The 21,679-nt window shown below is 46.0% G+C and overlaps 1 protein-coding gene across 1 annotated transcript in view; it reads right to left on the bottom strand.

Annotated features, from left to right (window-relative positions):
* LOC147881227 (uncharacterized) overlaps window positions 1-21,679 on the bottom strand; it is a 70,519-nt gene that overhangs the window by 28,226 nt on the left and 20,614 nt on the right. The window lies entirely within an intron of this gene.

The following is a 21,679-nucleotide window of genomic DNA, read 5'->3' as shown; positions in this document are numbered from 1 at the left end:
CCAACTTGAAGGCGGCCTTGAAAGAATTGGGCATTTGAGGGTAACGAGGCAACGATGAGAAATCATGTAATAATTGTTCTAGGGGTGGATGCTAACAAGAGGAATGCAAAACTAAGTATTGCAATACTTGTACCAAGTTTGGCCATGATGACTCGGACTGCTTGTTCAATGGTAAGAATCACCAAGTGTCAACAAACCAGGTGACGACTGATGCAAATGGTAAGCCACCACATCCAAAAGAGTAGAAGGACAAAGGTAAGAATGGTAAGGAGAAAACAGATCCTAAACATTTAAAATTTCTCTAAACTAAATGGAAAGAAAGGAAGTGGATCCGGAATGCCGAGTAGTTGTAGCTGAGTTGCTAGATGCAGGTGATGCCAAAGTGGTTACTCGATCAAAAGGATAAGTTGCAACCACTACAGACATGGATTTTTCAGATAAAGACATTAATTTGAAGGCTCAAAAGGAGCTGGCTACTAAGATTGCAAGGGAATTAAAGGGGAAAGCTCCAGGAGTAGAAATGCCTAAACAGATCTAGTAGTCTAGCACCGAGCAAGGGGAATCCTCAAAATCTAATGCAAATGCATCAAAACCGAGTATTTCAACAGAACCTAGCACAGAGCCAGCCCGAGCATCGAAAGTATTCAAGAACATGCAAGTCAGCGTAACATTTGCTGAGTTAATGTGGATGGCTCCATATTGTCAGGATTTCTTTGCCCAACAGATTAAAGAGTCATCCGAGCAACCAAAAGAGTTAGATTCTTTAGACACTATACATGTTATTGACACTCCATTAGTTAATGAGGAAGTGCTAGTAATCACCATCAAAGTTAAGAAACAAACGATACCAGGAGTGATAGTAGATGGCGGTTCTGGGGTCAACATCATTTCTGAAGAAATTGCTAAGAGGCTGGAGTTTAAGTCCTACAAACCATCACACTTTACGAGTATGTATGGTAGATTAACAACCAGTTGATCCAAAATGCATGTTACAGGATGTTGTCATCTCTATAGGTGGAATCTATTACATAGTTAGTTTTATCTTGATTGTTGAGAAGCAACATGCCTATCAAATACTATTGGGACGACCTTGGCTTAAAAGTGCAAAAGTACTCTATGATTGGGTTGATTGGGTTCAAAAGAGATGATCATTAAAACAGATGGTCAAGATATATGCATTTCTCCAAATCTGAAGGTTCCGAGTAGTTGTCGACCAAAGGATTTGGAGGTCACAAATCCATGTCCTCATGATATTGAGTCACGACTGATGGAATTACAAATCCTACCCGTGGGTGAGATTGATATTTTTCACGTGGTTGTAAATATCAAATAGAAGCTAGAAGCCGATCAGATTGCTAAGTAAAAATATCTCTTTTCGAGTAACTTCACTGAAGATATTGAAGGGGAACGAGAGCTAGCCGAAATGTCGGTGACTATTACGAGATTCGGTACTCAGCAGTCACTACCAGAGCCAATAGAAGAACAAAATATAACCCTGCAATGGTAGTGGTATGTGTCAATCTTTGTTTCAAGCAATTAAAGGTTGTAAAATATTTATTTGTCAGGTATAGGGATGTTTTTACTTGGAATTACACTAATCTACGAGGAGTTCCTCTTTAGTTCTGTCAACATATGATACCTTTGGTGCCAGATGCCAAACCAATTCGACAACAGAGGTATAGAATTAATCCGAACTATTCTAAACAAGTAAAAGTGGAGTTGGATCAGCTTTTGTATGCTAGTTTTATCTATGCTATCGATCGCAGTGATTGGCTATTCCTATTGTGGTTGTGCCTAAGAAAAATGGTAAGCTTCGAGTCTGCGTGGACTATAAGAAGTTGAATGCACAGACAATCCCTAATTCGTTTCCAATACCCTTTAGTGATGGAATCTTATACCAAGTTGCAGGACATGAGATGTACTCATTTATGGACGGCTATATTGGTTGCAATCAAATCATTGTGGCTTCAGAATATGAGTCTAAAACTACCTTTATCACGGAATGGGGTGCCCCATCGACCTTCCAGAAGTTTATGTTAGAAACTTTTCGATATTATCTCACTGACTTCATTGCCATTTACTTAGATGATTTTTGTGTTTATCCTTAAGACACAGATCATCTCGGTTTATCTGGAAAAGGTATTTCTGAGATGCAGAGATGCGGGTATTTCATCAACCCAGCTAAAAGTGTATTTTGTGTCCGAGTGGGGATATTGCTTGTTCATGTCATTTCTCAAGATGGTATACGGACCGAGTCAGGTAAGATTCAATACATACAACAAATGCTTGAGTCTCAATCTAACTCAATTGCATTCTTTTGTGGGGTTTATCAGCTTCTATAGACACTTTATCAAATATTTTGCCAAGATTGCAGTTCCATTGTATGAGTTAACAAAGAAAGATGGAAAGTTCGAGTGGACTACCGAGTTGACTGCAGTTTTCCATGATCTTAAGAGACAAGCAATGGCTACATCTATTTTAAGGAAACCGAGGTGGGATGTTATTTTCCATGTGCATGTAGATGCGTCTAGGTATGCCTTAGGCATTATTTTGGCTCAGCCGGATGGTCAGCTAGATTATTCAATATATTATGCCAGTCATCTACAGTACCACCGAGCGAGAAGCTTTGGGAATGCTATTCAGTGTACAGAAACTTAGGCATTATTTACTCGGTAACCCTTTTATGTTTTGGGAATGCTATTCAGTGTACAAAAACTTAGGCATTATTTACTCGGTAACCCTTTTATGTTTTATGTGGACCACCAAGCATTACTCTATGTAATCAATAAGACTATTATTCAAGGGCGCCTTCTGTGTTGGATGCTTCTTGTCCAAAACTTTAAAATTATTCATAAAGCCGGAAAAACCCATATAGAGCTGACTGTTTATCTAGACTTTCTACGCCCGCGGATATGAACAAATATGGAGAGAGGAGAGGAGAAGAGTGGAGATGAGGAGAGAGGGCACAACTAAAGAGCACACCACAAATGACTAACTGTACACTAGATCTAGTTGAACATAATGATGAGCAACATAGAAGTTTTAGGACCTCTTGAGTCCACCGGAACTGACATATCTGCAAATGGTTGCTCCAAACTTGAGTTCCAACACCCAGGCAGAAAAACGTAGAAACTGACACGGTGAGTCAGAAATCCAATGAAATGATCCTAGATTCAAGAATGAAGGTGTTTCCAAGCTCCTGAAGTGAAGTGGACACCAAAAGCAAGCAATAGTTGCCTCTACAAGTCAATATGGAGTCTCTGTCGTCGAACGGAACATGTAAAAGCTTAAAAAACGACTTTTTCTTTGAAAACACTTAACATGCTCTCAAAACCACTTCGCAAAACCAAAGTGACTTTTCCAAAGATTCCTCCAAGGTCTCTGCACACTCGAATGCAAGTAAAGTCACCCACAAAGCTTCCCACAGAGCTTCTCCTTCCTCCCACAGAGCTGCTGAGCTTCCAAGCATTCACGCATGCTTAGCTAGATCACTCGGGCTCTGATACCAGTTGAGAGTGCTCTCAACGGAAGTAAGAACGGAAGAGGGAGAGAGAGAAACAGAGAGCCACACAAGTTTTGGTGGGTGCACAACCACCCTAATCTTCTTTTTCATTCATTTATATATGTATTTGAGTATTGTACATAACCGGGGTAAAGGCACAGTGACCTTTAACCCCCACACTACACTGCGTGATGCGTGAACCTATGACACAACACTAGTCGAAGGTGCTATGGAGTGTTGAGTACTGCGGAGTACTAGAACAGAAAGAACAAAGCCATAAAGGAGATAAGAAGAAACAACTCTAATAATAGATAACGGAGAAAGCAGTAGACAAGAACACAACGCAAACAAGTGCATATCATAGAAGGAAGAGATCCTCATACACTAGCCTCTCTAAACAGAGATAAGAGATCACTCATCCACAATAATGCAACAGTAGCAATACACCATAACAATGCAATAGGCAAGCTCATAGCTCTAGCCTCTCTCCTTCTCACTCTCAATCCCCATCTCCCCTCTTCACCCTCGCCTTCTGGATGGGAAATCCCCTCCCTCTCTCCTATTGGTTGTCCCCTCATCCTTAGCCATCCCGCCACCACTAAGTCTCTTCATGTCTCCTGCAAACGGCCAGCTTGCACCGAGTCGGTGCGTTGTAACTACTCCATGTGCATCGCCTGCAGCACCCTGTATCTGACAAGGCACCACCACATGAACATCTATGCCACCCATCTGTCAGGTCTGCAGAGGTTGGCAGAGCATGACTGCGCGACATGAAGACCCTTGACGCATGACCATGTGCTTGGGTGCTATGTCCTCCTGATGACTATGTCCCCATGTGACTATGCCATCCTCGTGACCATGTACTTGTGTCATCTTACAACAATGTCATCGCCATGACTTGTGTCATCCTTGTGACCATGTCATTGCCATGACTTGTGTCATCATCTGACTTGTGTCATCCTTGTGACCATGTCATCCCTTGACTTGTGTCATCCTTGTGACCATGTCATCCCCTGACTTGTGTCATCCCCTCACTAAGTGCTGGACATAGTTGGTCTTGCATGATAGCATGGCTCAGAGGATAGTGAGCATAACATAGAAATCTCATCTAGCATGGCTTAGAGGCTCATCATGCATGGATGCATGATCAACTCAGAGGTCTAGGAGACCAATACACCAACAAATAGACCTATCAAAGCCAAACCGTATGGCTCTCACAGTACATCCCCTCCTAGCTCCAAAGACTAATAAGGAACATGGAGCCACACCCCAAAAATAGAAAAGAAATACATCATTTTAGGAGGACTATCCAAGGTAGAGTACCTTTATTGACTCAACACACATGATTTATTGCATTCATTTTTTGGAAACACCCCCAGGGCAGAGAGCCCAAACACATCATGCTCAGAAAGCAAATGAATCATCATCTCCATCATCCTCTAGATGTTGGAGACAGACATGTCAGATTTGAGTAGTGAGAGCATGATCTTGTGTCGGATGATCATCTTCGTCTGCATCATCACTAGCGGTGGCGGATGCCACCCAACTAGCATGATCCTTTCATTGTTGTTGGGCAAGCTTCTGGTAGCACTTGTCCTCCATATGACCAAGTTTGTTGCAATATGTGCACTTGAACGGTTTGATGTCTTTCCTCGTATTGGTGGAGGCGATGGCCTAGGTCTCCATTTGCTGGTGGAGGCAAGAGCCTATGTAGTATCCAATGAGTAGGATGGAGATTCTTTGTTGCGGCAATCCTTTTCAAGAAGAAGAGACACCATATCTTCGAAGGTAGTCGATGCAATTCGAAGTACTTCAAGGGCATTCTCAAAGCGGAGAGATCCCTTCCATACTCGTCATGAGGATAGCCATTTTGTCCTCGTCATCCGAGGGACACTTCAAGTTGGAGAGTTGTTGAACTAAAGATTGAATTTTTGCTATATGTGCACTCAAGGTATCGCACTCTTCCATTTTCAGCTTATAAAATTGCATTTTCAAAAAAACCTTGGAGTTGGTGATTTTGTTACCAAATATATTCTTGAGGCGTGCCCAAATCTCCTTAGCCGTGGACTTGTTGATATGATGAATTTATGAATCATCTAGGCAAAGCCCAATGATTGTGATGGCCCTCGAGTTGTGTTGCTTCCAAATCTTGCGTATTTGAGGCTCCGTTGATTCCTCAAGTCCTTCATCATCTTCGATGGCATCCCAAACATTCTCCTTCATGAGAAGGAGTTGCACTTTTGTTTGCCATGTGGGGAATCCTTCCCATTTGAATTTGTCCACAAGTAGAGAGTTTGTGGAAATCGAACCCATAGTGAATGAACTTGATAAAGCTGGCAGCTAGGAGAGATAGCGGGATAAGAAGAGTGATGGAAGGATTGGAGTAGTTGTAGATGGCGGGCACAATGCATGGCAGTAGTAGAGGAAGAGCTACTGTCTGAGATGGCGGGCAGAGAACAGTGGTGGGCAGAATTGTAGGCGACTGATGGTGGGCAGAGATGTGACTGAGTAGAGGTGGAACTGAGGTGACGTGTAGATATGTACAGAACTGAGCTGAATGCCGACGTGCAAGAACTGAGTAGAGACTGGAATGGTGAGCTGAATGCCGAGGAGATCTCGAGGAGCTGAATCCCACGAGCTGAAGCACGGGCTGTTGAGGATGATCTCTTGTTGGTGAAGCTCTCCAATGGTGAGGCTCAAGGTGGAAGAGAGGTTGAGCTCAAGGTGGGATTGGAGAAGGCATTCCTCCAAGGGGAATGAGAAAGAGAGGCTTTAGTGTCCTCAATCTCTTACCTCAACCTCTTGGAAGGTAGCCTAGCTCTGATACCACATGTAGATGCAAGACATGGAATGGAAAGTGAAAGCAAGACTAACCAAACATAATGGAAATGAAAGAAAGCTAGAAAGAAGTGTACAACCAAAGGAAAGTACTTACATCACCAAGAAAGGCTTGAGGTTTGAGTGATTTGACATGAGAAAATACAATGCCTTTATAGGATAGGCACACACACTTTTTTTTAGTAAATCCAGTGCTATATATTTATAATATCAAAACTTTACAAGAGGGAAAGTCTCCAAAATGGAGAGTATTCCACAGATCAGAAGCATAAAAAGAAAAGCTCAATGCAAGATGCATGTATATCACCCTCATGGCAGGCATCATATAAAGATTGCCGCAATGAGGCTCTAAAGGATTCATATGACTTTTGAAACTGACGGCCCAAATATGCCAAATTATGTTCTTCCCAAATTGTCCAAAGAGCCCAATATCTCACCCATGAGAAAAAGAGCGAGTATTGAGATAAAGATGTCTTAAATCTGCCAAATAACCAAAAAAGTTTCCCAAATATGTGACTCGGGAAACGGAGGCGAAGATGATCTGAAATTTTCCCCAGGAGGTTCCGAGTAGACTGACATTGCCAAAGTAGATGAAGGACAGTCTCTGAAGGAGCATGACACCGTAGGCAAGTGGGTGAAGCAATGTGACGTTTAGCAAGTGTGATTCCCACTGACAATGTGCTAGTCAAACATCTCCAAAGAAAGAGTCTTTGTTTCAAAGGCATTTTACACCTCCATATTAGTCGGAGATTCTTCCGCCACCATGAAAGAGGCCGCCTGATATGCCACAGAGTATTAGCATAGTGATGAATCCAAGGGGCAGGCTGAAGAAGCTTGTATATTACAGATTTCTCTTTCCTAGCCGCTACTGCTGATCACGGGAGTAGCACCTCTCTTGTCCACCCAGCCAAACTGCCAAAACTTCAAGCATAAGCGAGAGAACCATTTCGAAATCACGTAAATCCCAATTCTTCATTCTCTCTCAAGCCTTGACAGACCCCAATTCCCTAGATAGATCTAGATGCCACATGTCATCCATATAGGGCCTTTCTAATGCAACATTTCACCCCTCTCTTGGGATGCATTTAATTCCTTGCCCCTAGGCAACTTCTTTGCACTAGGCCCCTGGTCTCAGATCTATCTAGTCCGGTGCTATCAGCCCTCACCTAGGACCTTGACATTAATCCCTCCCGATCATTTACATAAAGCGAAAGCACATATATTACAAAGATAGATCCTATAAGGGAAATGTCGACTGATTCTTCCGAGGTCATGCTACCTCGGCTAGAGCGTAACATTCCTTCCCTCTTCAGACATCAGCGTCCTCGATGATAAAGTCTGGGAACACTCTCCGCAACTGATATACGGACTCCCAGGTAGCTTCGGATAGAGGCTGACCATGCCATGCAACCAACACCGTGGGTATCTTCCGATTTCGTATTTGCATTGTTCCTCGGTCCAGGATTCTTGTTGGTTTGCGCCTTGCAATATCCTCTATCTCCTGAAACAAAACCACACCTTCGATTAGTGAGTCACCAGTATGTAAAAATTTTTTTAAACGTGAAACATGAAAAACCGGGTGCACCTTACACCCCTGTGGCAATTCTAATTTATAGGCTACACTGCCTATTCTCTTCAGAATTAACCACGGCCCACAGTATCGAGGTGATAACTTAGCACACTCTCCTGAAGTCAACGACTTCGAGTGCGAAGGAATTCTGAGAAAAACTTTTTCTCCTTCTTCAAATACTCTTATAGACCGATTTTCATCCGCATACACCTTGGCTCTATCCATAGCCTGGCGGATGTTAGCTCTCGCAAGTGCTAGCATCTCCCGCATCTGAACTACAAAGTTCGCGGCACTAGGCACTTTCTGAGGTACTCCAACTATAGTCGGATTGGCTGGTCTATAACCATAGTTCAACTCAAACGGACTGAACCCAGTAGATGAATGTTTCCTATCATTGTAGGCAAACTCCAACAATGGCAACCACTTGTCCCATGTATGTTGCCTCAATGACACATATGCCCTCAGCATATCCTCTAAAGTCTGGTTGACTCTCTCCGTCTGACCATCCGTCTCAGGATGATCCCCACTACTCATTCCCAACTCAGTCCTTAGTGTCTCAAATACCGCAGTCCAAAAGTGACCGGTAAACCTGACATCTCTGTCTGACACTATGGATCTAGGCAATCCATGCAGACGAAAAATATGTCTAATAAACAAATCCGCTACTTGCGGGGCACTAACAGACTCTCTAGTCGGAATGAAGTGAGCCATCTTGGTTAGACGATCAACCACCACAAGGATAGAATTATATCCTCCTTGTGTCGCAGGTAACCCTACAATAAAGTCCATGGAAATGCTCTCCCACTTACTTAGTGGTATTTCCAAGGGCTGTAAAAGTCCGGGTGGCTTCACCCGCTCGGCCTTACTTACTTGACACGAGAAACACCGTGTCACATATTCATGAATATGCTTTTTCATCTTTGGCCAAAAGAAATCTCGCTTCACGAGATCATATGTCTTCTCGACTCCTGGATGTCCCGCACACGGGCTATCATGGCATTGTCGAATGACTCTCTGCCTGAGATCATTCTGACCAGGTACTACAACCTTGCCATTTCTAACTAGCATACCATCCCTTATGGTATATCTTGCATAAGTTTGGCCTTTTCTGAATGCCAGGTCATCCTTTTCATTTTCCCCGGGTTTTAACACATGAGCCTTAGGCCATAAGCTCTGGACAAACTCGTCCACCTTCTGAGTTTCTCTGATCTCGGTCATTAGAGCACTCTCTAATACCGTGAAACTCAGGTTGTGCATAATGCGAGATAACGCATCAGCTACCTTATTGTCTTTTCCCCTTCGGTACCGAATCGTTAGATTAAACTCCTGCATGAGCTCTGCCCACCTAGCTTGGCGGCCCCTCAAGTCAGGCTGTTTACAGAAATGTTTCAGAGTATCATGATCCACATCCACATAAAACTCTGAACCATACAGATAATGCCTCCATGTTTTCAAAGCATGGATAACAGCATACAACTCCAATTCATGAGTTGGCCAATTCCTTTGAGAGGGAGAAAGCTTCTTGCTTTCAAAGGCTACTGGCCTTCCCTCTTGAAGGAGGACTGCTCCTACCGCAATGCCACTTGCATCGGTTTCTAGGAACAACGGTTTCTGGGGATCAACTATTTTTAACACCGGTCCTGAGACCACAGCTTGTTTTATGGTGTTAAAACTTTCCTGTTGATTCTGTCCCCAAATAAAAGGTACTTTATCGGAGGTCAGATCAGTCAATGGCGATACTATTTCGGAATATCCTTTGATATGCCTTCTATAAAACTGGACAAATCCCAAGAATGATCGCAACACGCAGTCAGACTCTGAGGGATTGGCCAAGTTAGTATCGCAGCCACTTTCTTCGGATCCATTTCTACCCCCTGTGGAGTAATTATGAACCCTAAGTACTCAAGCCTAACCATACACAGTATAGTTTTCTTTTTATTCACGTAAAGACTGGCTTTCCTCAAAGTACTGAACACTATCCTTAAGTGTTCACAATGCTCAGTAACACTTTTACTGAATATCAAGATATCGTCAATGAAATGTACTACGAACTTTCCGATATACGGACGTAGTAAATCGTTCATAAGCATGATGAAGGTCGCTGGAGCATTGGTAAGTCCGAAGGGCATTACCAAAAACTCATAATGACCAAACCTGCTTCTAAAAGCGGTTTTATGCACATCCTCGGCTCTAATCCGGATCTGATGGTAGCCGCACTTAAGATCTATCTTGCTGAAAATCACGGCTCCATGTAGTGCATCTAGCAAATCATCAATCCGAGCCATCGGATACCTGTGCTTAACAGTGATATTATTCAATGCTCTATAATCTATACAGAGGCGAAACGTATCATCCTTTTTCCTCTTTAATATCACTGGTGAAGCAAAAGGTGAGAAACTTGGTTGAATCTGCCCCAACTTGAGGTATTCTTCCAGTTGCCTACGCACCTCCGCTTCTTCAGTAAAACTCATTCTATAGGGAGGTCTATTTACAGGTTCTGCCCCCGGGATCAGTTCAATCTTATGCTGAACATTCCGCTCTGGAGGTAACCCATAAGGTAGTTCATCCCTAAAGCATTCAGAGAACTCCTCAGTTATAAGATTAGCCAGCTTGGCCATCTCACCACTTTGCGTAACATCAGTGCTAGCCGAAGACTCATCCACCGGCTCTACCGATGCGGTGCAAAGGTATAAAAACTCTACTTGAGCCTTTTTTATTTCCATCACGGAAACCAACGGTCCCTGAGGTATATCTCTTTCACCTCGCAAGACATAAAGCACATCATTCATCTTGAATTGATATACGTGCTTTTTCCAATCAATGGCTGGATTCTTCCTAGAATGCCACGCCATTCCCAGGGCTATATCCGCATGAGCAAGCTTGGTCATTTCAAAATCAAGCTTCTCAGTATAGTCCTGAATCCGAAGCTCCAACTGGGTAACCCTTTGGTCCCATACTTCAGTTGAACTTCCGTCTGCCATCCTGACTGTGTACGCGTAGTCAGATGGACTTGTCTTCAATTTCAGCCTCTTCACGAGCTTGGAGTTAATCACATTGTGAGTTGACGCTGAGTCAAACAACACAATGACATTATGATTGGCCACTTGCCCTTTCATTTTGATTAGCTCCGTATCATTGAAGGCTGTATACCCCGTTGCTGCGGGCTTAGATAGGTTGTATCAGTGCAAGCAGATCATTCGTGGAGGCTACAGTCTTCGGGGACTCGGATTGCGTGGAGTTTCCAGGGAGCATCGAACTTTCCTTCACTATAAAATTTCAGTTTGATTATACAGTTTGTTGTTTTAGTATAGAGGAGTTTACGGTTACTATACTTGTGTGTATGCATGCGTGCTCCGATCAGAATCAGTTTGCAGAAAATTCCCTAGTATAGGGAAAAGCGCTATTTGGGTTATGCATCTATCAAATGCCTGGTCAGTGTGCATAAGGGATTGCAGGAATTCCCTAGTATAGGGAATGGTGTTCAGAGTGTCAGTACCCTGAATTGTGTCAGCTTGTGATTACAGTGTTCTAGGGGTGTGTTAAAAAAAAAAAAAAAAAAAAAAAAAAAAACCCCAAAACAAAACACCTATTGAACTAAATGGAAGCAGAAGAAGGGGCTTCCAGGAGGGACCCTGGTGAATCAGGAGTCCGGCCGACCCAGCAGGGATCGCGCCCAGTAGCTCACACTTTATCTGGCAGAATTGCATTGCTGGAAGATGCCTTGCAACAGTTGTTAGCGCAGCAATTACAAGCTAATGCAGGGCAGTCCGAGCTTAGGAGAGCGATACATAGTATGTCTGCCAGACCTTCTCGAGAGGAGAAGGGAAAGGCTCCAATGGAACCGGAGTCTAGTGTCTATACGGTCGAGCCTAGGAAGGCTAAAGTGCCCATTATTGCCAATTACAGACCGGAAAAGTATTCTGGTCGGATGAACGACCGTAGCTCCGATGTCATTGAGACCTGGCTACACAAATGGGACGAGGCGTTCGCCATTTGTGAGATCAGAAATGACATCAAAAAGATCCGCGAGGCCACCCACATGTTTAGTGAGGCAGCGGATCGGTGGTGGATTAAACAACAAAAGGATGGCATAGCATCCACTACCTGGGAGGGGTTTAAAAGAGAGTTCAGGAAACACTTCTTACCTCCTGACGAGGCATCCCGAGCTTGGGATCAATATAGGAACCTGCGTCAGAGAAATTTATCAGTGGCAGAATACACTGATAAGTTTCGAGAGAGTGTAATGAAGGTTGACGAACCCCTGCCTCAATCAATCCAAGTGAAAGATTTCATATTTGGATTGAATGACCGAATAAAAATGGAAGTTCGGGCTAAGTACGCGAACACACTAGATGATGCAATAGCTATAGCCTTGAACTACGAGGATGCCAAGGGCAGCAAGCCAAGTGGGTTTGCACAGGTCGGAACCCAGTATGGGTATCCGAAGAAATCTGGGTTTAAGAAGAAGTGGACTAGTAAAGGGAGTGGTTCGCAGCCGAGTGGTCAAGCCAAGCAGGCGAGACCGGCTGAAACTCCTAAACCAAGTACCACCATTGGAGTGAAGAGAAAAGTAACTCCAATGGCAGCCCGGGCTTGGTCTAAGTCTCCCTTGAACCCGGAACAAAGGGAAAAAGCGAGGAGAGAAGGTTTATGCTTTGGGAGTAGCACCTCTCTTGTCCACCCAGCCAAACTGCCAAAACTTCAAGCATAAGCGAGAGAACCATTTCGAAATCACGTAAATCCCAATTCTTCATTCTCTCTCAAGCCTTGACAGACCCCAATTCCCTAGATAGATCTAGATGCCACATGTCATCCATATAGGGCCTTTCTAATGCAACATTTCACCCCTCTCTTGGGATGCATTTAATTCCTTGCCCCTAGGCAACTTCTTTGCACTAGGCCCCTGGTCTCAGATCTATCTAGTCCGGTGCTATCAGCCCTCACCTAGGACCTTGACATTAATCCCTCCCGATCATTTACATAAAGCGAAAGCACATATATTACAAAGATAGATCCTATAAGGGAAATGTCGACTGATTCTTCCGAGGTCATGCTACCTCGGCTAGAGCGTAACATTGTAGACTTTGATGGAGGTCAAAACAGACAGAGGAATGGGACGAGAGCATGTAGCAGTGGGGTACAATTTCCAATCCATAAGCCTGTCTGTGTCAGCCACAGGGGGAATAGGAAGGAAAGGATGCAAGAGATCAGCAATTCTCTTCCATATCAACTTGTGGTGCATTCCCAATGCATAAATGGCAGAGGCCTGAGGAAAAGATAAAATATGGCCATTATCATCTACCACGTCATTGATGTATCTGATTCCCAATTTCATGAGATTATATGCCCTAACCGGTTCCCGTAAAGCAAGTGGAGTGTCAAAGATGGCACTCCAATGAATACTTTCTTTCCGCATTGAGTCAAATGGACTCCGGATAGGCACACACACACTCTAAGTGTCAAATGTATATGGGATAAGTCCCATAGTGACACGTGGCACTCTAGGATATAAAGTAGTATAGTACTACTCTAAAACTCAATAGAAGCACACTAAAAGTCACTTAAATTGACTCCATTTCCTAACAATTCACTCCTTGTTCACCCATGTTCACCCCTCTGTCACCCCTTGTTCACCCCTTGTTCACACCTAGGTTACTCATTGTTCACCCATGTTCACCCCTTTGTCACTCCTTATTCTCCCTTGTTTGTTCATGCCTTTGTCACCCCTTTGTCAACACTTGTTCACACCCTTGTCACCCCTTATTCACCTCTTTGTCACCCCTAGGTGCCCCCTCTGTCACCCCTTTGTCACCCCTTGTTTACTCCTTGTCACTTCGTTGTCACTCCTCTTTCACTCCTCTATCACCACTTTGTCACTCCTTTGTCACCCCTTTGTCACTCCTTTGTCACTCCTCTGTCACCCCTTTGTCACCCCTCTGTCACCCCCTTGTCAACCCTTTGTCTCCCTTGGTCACCTCCCTTCCCTCTTTTTTCCAGCCTTCCCTCGCAATCTAAATTCAAAATTTCAAATTTTGCCGGCAAATAAATTAACTGGCTTTTTTTTGGCCATCTTGCTTTTTTTGGCCACCCTCCTCTTGGCGCTCATCTTCTACCTGCCCATGCTGCACAGCGTCTCTTTCAATTGCTATTTTTGGCCAACCACTGCTACTTTTCACCACCCTCCCCCACTGATTGCAGCCCCTCTCTTTTTTTTTTTTTTTGCAAAAAGAGACTTCTATTAAGTATTAAAGAAAAACCGTTAGAGCAAGCTCCATACGGGATACATCATGCAATGCACGAAAAGCTCAAGAGCCAAAAAGAAAGGATTGAGGCTGATAGTGCCATCTCAATCCGGTAGAAACCTCCGAGAAAAAGGGAGAACCTCTCCAAACTCGAAGAAATATAGTCCTTCTAAAAGATGCTGCCCGTGACGGGCCCTGCATGCTAGCCCATATGGCTATCAAAGTGTGAACCGTGTTAGACCAAATACCCGTGAACACCTGTAATGGGTGTATCTAGGTGCCATCCAAGGCCTCAGTACATCTGGCTCTCCAAATGTGCCAAGAGGAAATGCTAGCCAAAATCTCGCAAGAGGTGTCCACTGAAACATGAGAAGCTCTGAAGGGAGTAAGTGGTACATCCTGTAGAGAGCAGGGCTCTATCACCTGCCGGCGGACCGAGAGTGCCCAAGAAGAAGACTCACCCTCATAAAACACCTGGGGACCGGTAAGAGATAACCATGCGACCGAGCCCCAAGTCATGAAGAAAGGGGAAGTGTGAAAGATGCTGAGTATCCGAGCAACCCCTTTCCAAACATTCCTCGCCTGACTGCAGTCCCAAAGGCAATGTCGCACTGACTCCTCTGCAGAATGGCATCGAGGACAAGTGGGATCAGCCCCAAATCGTGATCTCCACAGGTTCACTGCAATCCCTCCATGAATAGAAAGCCAAAAGAAAAGAGTAATCTTTCTATTTCTGAGGGATTTCTAGAGCCTCCTCCAGAAATTTCTACGCAAGTCTGTGGTGATGAAGAAGCTTTCCCAATGGGGGGCTCTGGAGGGAATCCAAACCCCTACTGTTCAGCTGATATCTCTTGGCATTACCAACCGTGAAACGAAAGAAGGGAATCCCCCTCTCTCGGTGCCCATGATCTATCCATTCCCACTCTCCTGGGTCCCACTGCAAGCACCTGATAGGTGCACCTCCATATAACCACAACCTCCAGGATCCCAAGGCCAAGAGCAGAGGGTCGGGGTCTAAGTACCACTGCAAGCCCGCTCCAAGGTCCGCAAAACCAGCAATCCTAACAGGCTGAAAGGCAACCTCAAGAAGAATGCCATCCCTGGATGTAGAAAGTAAACCTCCATCCTCAACATCAAAGACTAGTGTGTCTTCCCCGAGACCTCGGAGAGCGATCACCTGTAAAGGAACTGATGTCCTCGAAAAAGCCCCCATCCAAGTGGTGGAAGTAATAGGCAGCTCAACTATCCATTCCACCAGGATGGCTGCATCTATCTGCTAAATCCTGCATGCTACCCCTCTGAGGTGACTCACGGACTGCAGTCTCTGATCCACAGGTAGCCTGATAAAAGATTTCCAAATGCCTACTGTGTAGGCGGGGCCTCTCTCCCATTTAGACCACTGCATGTAATGGGAAGTGCCCAGTGGTTTGGCATGCTCATCAAGAATACTATCATTCCAAATGATCGGCTGCCTATTAATCTCTTCGACGGTAGAAGGTGGAATCCTTCGAAGAGTGTTCCTGAAGCTCCCCCAAGCTTTCAGGATGGCAGTCATGAGAGGAGAGGAAGGAGATCTGAGAGGGGCTGATGTGAAAATCCATCGAGGGCTGTCCACCCAATCATCTCCCAAGGTTGGTGTGCAGCCCCTCTCTTTCCCTTGCTGCCTATGGTAAATCCTCCTCCTGCTTGCAAATCGTGCCCCCCTTGGCTGCAACTTTGCCCCCTATTCTGGTGCAAATCTACCCCCCCTCTCACTTACGAAATCTGCCCCTTCACTTGTGCCATCTTCTTCCCCCACCTGCGCCATCTAGCCCTTTTACCTGCTGCAATTCACCCCCTCCTTGCCATTGCAATTTGCTTCACGATCACCCCTACTTGCAAATCACTCCTCCCCCCTTGCTCTGCAAATCTTCCCCTCTTCCTGCAAATCGCCACCCCCTACTCTACAATCCTCCATGCTTGCAAATCGTCCCCCCCTGGCTACTACCCTAGCTTCCCCTCCTCACCCCCTGCACCTACTCCTCTTGCTTATAAATCACCCCCCCCCCCCTACCTACGCAATCTGTTTTTCAACACGGATTCACCCCTTTTGTTGTCGCAATCAAGGGACTCCCCTTCCCCTTTGGCCATCCCTCCTTGCTCTCTGCTCCAAATCACCACCCTTGATCGCCTCCGTCATCCATATCTCCTTCTCAACACTCACCTTGCTTTGCCATCGAGGCCTCTTCTTCACCTACACCGGTTCTCCTTGCTTCACCATCAGCTCCCCTCCTCACTTGCTCAATAATTTGCCATCAGCTTCTCTCCTCTTCTCCTTGCTTCGTCATCAGCTCCCCTCCTCACTTGCTCAGTAATTCACCATCAGCCTCCCTCCTCTCTTGCTTAAATTTCCTTGGTTCGCCATCAGCTCCCCTCCTCACTTGCTCAGTTCGCCCTGGCCCTTTTTTGACCTCATCACCTTGGTTCTCCTTGTTTGCTGCGATACTTCACGCTCGTGAAAAGGCGCAAATATAAGCCACGTTTGCCTAGAGATAAGCTTTTTGCCCCTTTCTATACCACCATGATGTCCCAGGCAGCCTCTACAGTGCAAACGATGGTTACTGAGTCTACAACAGTGGCCACTTCATCAGTGGTGCCTCCAGAAACTCAGGGACTCAGTACAGAAGGTGGAGCATACTCATCTTGGCCCAGAAGTTACTATCATCTCAGATGGTGAGCCACCACGATCTGGACAGCGGGAGGTCTTTCCGCACTCTCAGAGCTCCAGTGACTCTTCTTTAGACCATGGGGGCTTGGATTACACTCCCTCTGTTCACAAACCTCACTCTAAGGGGTCGAGTGGACCAACAGAAGCTCAGAGCTCTTCTAAAACCACCTCTTCTCCCTCGAACGTCCGAGTAATGTTCAAACCTCTTCTGGATCCCAATCTCAGAATCCCTTTGGTGTTAACATCTCAGGAGATCCAAACCCTCTGCTTGACTGAGTTCAACAAGGTCATCTTCCCTCCCATAGACATCGATCTGTGCACAGACTTCATCAAATCATATGACCCCACTACGGACCCTTTTGAGTTCCTGGGCTCGAGGCATCTTCTAACACCAACTCTGGTCTCTCAGTACATGGGACTCCTTGCTCTCCCTATTTAACCTCCTTCCGACGATTCGCCACAACTTCATTCATTCCTTTTCCAATGCAAACCCAATCGGAGGGGTTATGATTGTTAAAAGGTTCTCGAAGGGTATAGCAAAGAGGCAATTATCACTCGCTACTTCTTTACTCAGTTCTACTGGGCACTAGGGCATTACTACATCACCAAGGGTATCCGTCTTGCTTTGAATGCCCTCTTTGCTATCACTCAATACGATTTCACATCACTCTTCTATTCCACATTTAGGGCGACTGTAAGCAATCGCACACTATACGTATTGCTCTTCTATTCCACATTCTGGGCGATTGTATGCAATCGCACATGTAGAGGTACACACACCTGTACTTGTGGACCTCATCTCACCTACCTATTGCATCAGTGGGCAGGCTGCAACACCTCGTCTTCTACCACCTCCTTCCCATACTTCCTCTTCTCATCTTGGTCCACTCTGGTCTACTGTTGTTCCCCTCTTCACATCAGCCTCTTCCCCACAAGCATCACTGGCAGCCACTTCGGCCCCAAAATCTTTAGTCTTTGTTGCATCTCCCTCTCCCGCCTTTGTTGCTTCTCTCACTACTCCGCCATATCCATGACACTTCTTTGGGACAACCCCTCTCGGGCCAGCCTCTGGTGCCTTTCCATCCATTTCTCTTGAGGCGGAGTCAGGTTTCCACGATGACGTTCTCAAGGTCACTCCTCAGCCCTCCTCAGCTCTCACCCAGGGCATGACATCAGTCCTCACCTCCCCTATAGTCATGACCTTCACTGACCCGATCATCTCGTGGGTTGTACAGGCACGCATATGTCCTTCTCGGCACAAGATGGACAACCTTTAGTAGTTATGGGTGCAGTGACCTCTGCCTTGGATTCTCATGCTGGAGAGGTATCAGAGCAACGCAGACTCCTGGATTTGAATCTCACTTTGGGAACCACTGCTGACGCGAGGACACCTCCCTGGGTATCTTGACGAGTGACACCTGATGAGACGATGGAGAATGCTGAGCAGGACCCACTTGATACGCGACCTGGTGAAGTCATTTTTGCGGGGGGTAAGTTACCATTTGCGGCTGATTGTCCTTCACTACTAGAAAATGATATGCTGGATATTTACTTTGCCTCCTCTTTAGGAGAAATTTTCACCCGTGACGTACAGATCAAGGAGCAGAGAGAGGATCACAAACGGCTTCTATATGCCATAAAGCACAAGAGGTCTCCTGTTTGTATGGAAGAGAAGGACTTAGATCAAATCTTCACAATCCCCTTGCAAGAAACCCTCTCTTTCCTAGCTGTGAAGTCGAAGGTCCAGCAGCACAGGAAGAGGTAGGATAAGGAGCTGGTCGTGAGGGAGGTCCAGTTAGGGTGGATCTATGAGGCACACTCGTGAACCTATTAGGTCTTTTCTTCTTTCTTTTCTTTGGGCAATCTTTGGCAAAGTGCCCAAGGGTCCTGCAAATCCTACACTGTCCCTGCAATCTCGACTCTCTATGAAGGAGCCATTTGGACATTGAAGCATAAAGTGGTCATTTGAGATATGAGGATCAGAGACAATGACCCTAACACGCGGTACCCCATCCGACTTGACTGCCTCTGCTTCTGTGGAAGGGAGAGGGGGGATCTCGGTAATCATCCCAAAGGCGGCTCCAATGGAATGCAAAAGTCGATGGTACACCTGAGGAAGGCTGGGAAATCTGATAAAGAGTGACGTCGTCCAGCTATCCTCCTCGACAAGATCAAACCAAAGGGGTCAAAAAAATCCTCCTGGAGCTCAGTGCTAACGGACTAGCTTGAAGCACTATACCTGCTACCTCCAAGGAGTCAAAAACAACTTGGAAGAATCCTCGCCCAAGCAGATGAACATCTGTGAGGTGCCCTAAGAGGTCTCCAGGTAGAGCGGAGCATCCGGTCCCTTCGTGTAATCTAGAAGGGTAGCACCCATGGATGCGAGCAAAGAGTGATGTCGAACTCTCTTGCTCAGCGTCTTTCTTAAGCTGCTACAACTCGTCTTTTGAAAAAAATCAATGTTTTCGTCGGCCGGAGGGAGTGGACGGAGATTGGCTGAAGGCAGAGCCATTGCCCATCAAGATGAGTGAGGCCGACTCAAACAGGAAGAAGTTCCTTCCACACTAAGCTGCCCGGGAAGGAAGGAGGAGGGTGGGCTGAGGAGGAGGGGGGCTGAGGATGGGAGGGAGGAGGGACTGAGGAGAGGAGGAGGAGGAGAAGGAAGAGAGGGAGGATGAGGAGGAGGATGAGAGGGAAGGATGCCAGGAAGAAGAAGGCAGCTGGGAGGAGGAGGCGGGGAGGGAGGAGGCGAGGGAGGGCTTCCGGGAGGGAGGAGGCAGCGGGGAGGAGGAGGCGGGGAGGGAGGAGGTGGGGAGGGGCTGCCGGGAGGAGAAGGCAGCCGGGAGGAGGATGCGGAGAGGAGGGAGGTGGAAGGGGGAGAGGAGGCGGGGAGGGAGGAGGCGGAGAGGGGGGAGGTGGAGAGGAGGGAGGAGGCAGAGAGGGGGGAGGGCTGAGAGGACGAGACGGGAGGGGGGTAGGAGGCAGGGAGAGGGGGAGGAGGGAGGCGGGTAGAGGGGGAGAGGAGGCGGGGAGGGAGAGGCCGGGAGAGGGAGGCGGGGAAGGGAGGGCTGAGAGGGGGAAGGGAGGCAGGGGAAGGGAGGTCTGAGAGAGGGAGGGGCTGAGGGGGAGGGGCTGAGGGAAGAGGGCAGCTAGAGGGGGAGGAGCAGCAGTCCGGTCACAGGAATTGTACTCATCCATGGCAAGGAAATTCAGATCATAATATTGTGATCATAGAAATTGGATCCCAAGTAAAGTGAGCTCCCATTGACATTTCCAAATGCTGGTTCCATGGAGTCCATCTAGATCTCTCTCACTCCACCAAACAATCAATTTGATGATGACAGTATCATGTCGCACCTAAAGATAGGTAAGAGAACCATAGTTACCGTGGAACAGGAACGTTGGATGCTAGAACAGGAGCGGGAACGGGAACGGGAGCAGATCGAGAACGTCGGGGAACGCCACGTCATATGACATGTCAGCCAAGGGGGCAGCCAAGGTAGGGAGAGTGTGGGGCAGCCAGGGGGGCAGCCAAGAGGACTCAGGCAACAGGGACAACAAAGGAGGAAGGCAGCAGGCTCAGCAAACGAGCCAAAAAACAGTCACAGCAGCTTATCTAACCGCCGCCGCCGCCGTCGCGTAGGAGCACACAGGCTAGAACGCCCGGAACGGGCGTTTCGCCCTACGTTCCGGCACGTTCCGAAACGTTCCGCCTGATAGACACGTTCCGCTTGTGTTTCGCCCGTTCCGGGCACGCCTGCAGCTTCGGACCGGCGTTCCGGCATTCCAAGAAGGCAGAACGCCATTCCGTGGTAACTATGACTTAGAGAACCACCCTTTTAGGTTCACCTTGAAATAGGATGGAGACATTGAGTGCCATGTAAAAGAAATTAGAGAGTTGGGACTTTTGACATCTTCTTTCTATCCACAAAGTATAGCATGATGTCCCGTTGATTCTTTCTTAATATTTCTAAAATTGGGACGTGGCTCTATTCATTCTTACCCTTGATATAGCTTTTCAGGGATTTTTTGGGTTGTCCTTTGTGAATCTTATACGTGATTGGAGTTTTCTTTATTTGGCCACCCCACCCTATTAATGTAAATTTATAATGAGTAATATGTGTTAGTTTTTTTGAAATTGTTTCGAAGGATGAATCCTTGGAGGAAATTCACTAGAGCGAGAGTACCCATGCCAATGGGCCTCTAATATCTTGTTAACTATACTAAAACTATGGGGAATATCTGTATAAGATTTTGAGTCTATGTATAATGTCAGGGTCAAAGGTCCAGCAACAAGCTACAGACAGCATTGTAGCCAGCAAGACTTGGTTCAAGACAAATTCATACGCTTGAAAGTATGATTCTCCATGTTAATAGCTAGCAAGACTTGGTTCAAGATAAATTCATACGGCCTACAGTGATGAGGAGCATGATTCGCCATGTTAATAGCTTCTTCCCAATTGTTTCTACATCCTTTTAATTACATGTACCCATGATCTATCCCAACTAAGAAGTACAAGGGTATAATTGCAAGAGTGCAATTAAGGGAACTCCTTGGGAATATAGGACATTAGTTCAGTCCTTTCTTTCTCTGCCTTGGATATTTGCATGGACCTTTAGCATACATATGTAGCACAAAGAACCTTAGAGAAGACCTCCCTACAAAGGTCCATGAAAATATCCAAGGCAGAGAAAGAAAAAACTGAAGTAATGTCCTATATTCCCAAGGAATTCCCTTAATTGCACTTTTGCAATTGTACCCTTGTACTTGTTTGTTGGGATAGATCATGGGTACATGTTTTTTAATGCCTTATTTACAA

The sequence above is a fragment of the Dipteris shenzhenensis genome, chromosome 31 (assembly GCF_047967505.1).
Source record: "Dipteris shenzhenensis isolate YYH24624 ecotype China chromosome 31, Dip_SZ_1.0, whole genome shotgun sequence".
Classification (NCBI taxonomy): Eukaryota; Viridiplantae; Streptophyta; class Polypodiopsida; order Gleicheniales; family Dipteridaceae; genus Dipteris; species Dipteris shenzhenensis.
Note: the sequence above shows the minus strand (reverse complement) of the source record. Positions and strands in the feature narration are given on the sequence as shown.